The 3665-nt window shown below is 40.8% G+C and overlaps 1 long non-coding RNA gene across 1 annotated transcript; it reads left to right on the top strand.

The window, feature by feature from the left end:
- Window positions 1-407: 407 nt before the first annotated feature.
- On the top strand, window positions 408-3273 carry LOC119330667. Its single transcript, XR_005160204.1, has 6 exons — window positions 408-747; window positions 848-916; window positions 1792-1883; window positions 1991-2109; window positions 2233-2343; window positions 3061-3273. It is a non-coding gene; the product is annotated as an uncharacterized LOC119330667 (long non-coding RNA).
- The last annotated feature ends 392 nt before the right edge of the window (window positions 3274-3665 follow it).

Below are 3665 nucleotides of genomic sequence, written 5' to 3'. Positions count from 1 at the left end.
TTGATACTTATTTCAAATTAAATGAATTACATAATATTATGTGGAAATTAAGGGCCTGTTCGTATCCACTCCACTCCAGCAAATCGTTAGCTCCACTCCCAACTCCTAGGTTGCTAGCTCCCCACTACAAATCAGGAGCAGACAACCTGTTCGGCAACTAACTCCAGCTCCTAGGTTACTGGCTCCCCACAATACATGAGCTTGTTTTCACACTGCTCGATACATGACTGTGTTCACTTGTTGTGGCAAGGATTCAACATAGTTCACAAAATTGCACAAATATGCTGTAAATTCTGAATTAATCATCTCGTTAAAAAAAATACTATTTTCCCTCCACCCACGTACTCTCCCTCCACTTCTCTAAATCCTTTTCCGCATCCACCCTGTGTCCCCACCCGTCGAAGACCCATCCAAAATTACTCTTCTATTTCGCCCGCAAAGGGGCACCACTAAAAGCCACCGCCCACCCTGACATTTTTTCGCCAGATTCAATCTGTTCTCCTATCCCACGATTGCAGTGATCAGGGCCGGGAGATTGGGGATCGCCGGCTGGGTGTCCCGCCGGTTCGAGCTCGGATCCACAGCATCAACCATCCCCGCGAGCACTCCTCTCTATTCTCCCCCTGATTTGCAGCGACGGGCGACGGCGGATTGAAGGAGGCCGCCCCACCAGCGGAGCTCGGATCCACCGCATCAACCCGCGCGCGAGCCTTTCCCACCGATTACAGCGACCGACGATGGCTCTTAGTAATTTTCTCATCCCGCCTTCCTCATCCCTCAAGCCCTTAATGTTCAGTGATTAGGGTTCATGCATGCCACTAATCATCTCGCCCTTCTCGTTAATTAGGATCACCAGGATACAACGAAGGGATTTGCGGGAGAAAAGCACCGAGGCGAGGTTGACGAAAGAGAGAAGGTGAGATACAGAGTTGTATTGGAGAGGAATTCAGAGTTTCCAGTTTTACAAGTCATACCCACACACGGTAGCAGCTGGCCCCTTTAACTGAACTCAGGCACCACACGGCCATAGTGCTTGTGGTTAAAACCTGAAACCTTAAAATGATTTCTACTGTCTGCTTGTGGTTAGCTAAAACTTGAAAGTTATTCCATTGCCTGCTTGTGGTTCTGCTGCCCCATAAATAGTCCCTAACTAGTGCTGTCAAAACTGAATAAACACTGAGACTGCACTTGATTTTGACACCTTACGGAGATGTATAGCCCTGTGCTAGTGTACTTTTATCTCCACTACTAAATACGGAGTAAAAGAGAAGTACACTTAATATTTGCCTTGCCGCTCCTAACTGATTGCTACCCATGATGTTAAGGGTATGAAGCTGACAAGCATTTTCATACGCCCAGAACTTGATAAAAGCAGATACATGGTAAACTCAAGCTGCTCCTACTTTACAAACGTACAACACCATCCATTGAGCCTTAATTTTCAAAGAGTATAGTGAACTTTCTGGTTTTTGGAACTATGCCAACAGCAACAGTAATAGTATTTTTTGTTGTTTTTTTGTTTTGAACATTCTGGACATGTAAAATGGCTTTCACTTAAACAGTTAGTTATATACAATATTAGTGCATCCTGTGTTTGCATCCTGACCTATCTACTTTATTATATTCATTTAAGCTCCAGGAAAGTACATTTGCACGTGTAAAATTGTTGCTTCTTTTGAGGTCCATTTCCAAACAAGTTTAAGCAGAATTTGTTTATCTAGTGTTACCATAGGCTAGTGTTCTTTTGGTAATTCATTCAGTTCACTCACTATTCATATTTAACCGCTTCAGTTGCTAAAATAATGCCAACACTTCCGGAGAGTGAGAGGGAAACAAGGGCATATCTTACGGAAAGGAAAAGCAAGAGTGAGGCATATTTGAAGGTAAGGGATGCAAGGATGCGGAGCAGCAACCTCTTAGAGACATACAAAGCATAGCTTGTAGACTTGTATACCCTACTGCCTCTAATGCGCAACCGACAAAAATGTAGGAGGTGTCGGTGATCGCAGTGTCTCAGAGTATGAACCAAATGTTGAAGAGGAGGCCCATTTTGCAGAAGAAGCTTTGAGAGATGAAGACAAAGCCGCTCTTGCCATGTCCAAAGAAATGGTAATATATTGTGTTGACTTGCTTCTTAAATAATGTGTATATCAATGTGGACTCATTGGCTTTAATTCTATCTTGCTCGTATCATGTGTATGTCACTCTGCACCACATCACCTTCCTTTCTAGCATGGGTTATGCATCAAGATCCGGGTGATCTGGGACCTCTACTTCATCAACATAGATCTGAGAAGAAAGAATTGAATAGAAGGATAGAGATGCGAGAGATGCAAGTGACAGGTACATGTCTTGTTTCTCTTTGTGTTCTGGTTTTTTCTTTTTGCCTGCTTTTGTGCATGTGCGCAGTGCACCCATGATAGTGAGAAAATGAGAATACAAATCTATGTGAACATGACATTCGCCTTCAGTTCTTGTAATGAAAGTTGCACTAAGGAATGCTTTGTTGTTTATGTATTGTTTCATCCAAATCCAATCATCCAAAGTAACATAAAAAAATATATGCTTGTAATGAGAAATACACGGTTTGCTGCATGGTTTTTTGCCGCTGCACCACAAAGGCATGAGAATAACATTGTAATGCATGGTTTCTAATCCTGAAATCTAGTATGATTTGTTCATTGTTTTATGTTCTTGCTTTTAGCAGAATGATATCGGCTGGTAGAGTTTGCTCTAGAAAAATTGTTATCCTAGCATAGTTTCTTCTTGCCTGGGTTGTTGACTTGATATATTATTTGTGTTGCTTGGTGCTTTTTAAAAAGATAAATGAAATCTAGTTCTTGGTTTTGCATGTTTTTTTAACCATTATAAGCTATTCTTGGGTTTACTCTTTCATTTACCCATCTGTATGCTTGCCTTGACATTTAATAATGTACCGCTTTATTTTAGATTATTAATTTGATAGATTGTAAGCCTCTTAGTGGTACTCTTGTACCTTGTTATCTTGTCTGTTTTCATCTCATCAAAGATACAACGTTGTTGTGTTTGTTCAATTTATAGGCATTGAGAGGAGTTAGCCGCGAGGCTTGAAGCACAAGTGACAACATTTCAAGAGATGTAGAGGAAGCAACATACGATGATATCTCACTAAGTTTCAAGGTACAAGTGTTCTCCCTGAGTATGTATCGTTGCTACGGTTCGTTATGCCAAGACACCACGTGATGATTGGGTATGATAAGCTCTACGTTCACATACAACGGATGCAAGCCAGTTTCGCACACGCAGAATACTTGAGTTAAACTTGACGAGCCTAACATATGCAGATATGGCCTCGGAACACTGAGACCGAAAGGTTGAGCGTGAATCATATAGTAGATATGATCAATATAATGATGTTCACCATTGAAAACTATTTCATCTCATGTGATGATCGGACATCGTGTAGTTGATATGGATCACGTGATCATTTAGATGATTAGGGAGATGTCTATCTAAGTGGGAGTTTTTAAGTAATTTGATTAATTGAATTTTAATTTATCATGAACTTATTACCTGATAATATTTTTCATGTCTATGTTGTTGTAGATAGATGGCCCGTTCTGTTGTTCCGTTGAATTTTAATATGTTCCTGCAGAAAGCTAAATTGAAAGATTATGATAGCAACT

This window comes from Triticum dicoccoides, chromosome 7A, assembly GCF_002162155.2.
Source record: "Triticum dicoccoides isolate Atlit2015 ecotype Zavitan chromosome 7A, WEW_v2.0, whole genome shotgun sequence".
In the NCBI taxonomy this organism is placed as follows: Eukaryota; Viridiplantae; Streptophyta; class Magnoliopsida; order Poales; family Poaceae; genus Triticum; species Triticum dicoccoides.
Note: the sequence above shows the minus strand (reverse complement) of the source record. Positions and strands in the feature narration are given on the sequence as shown.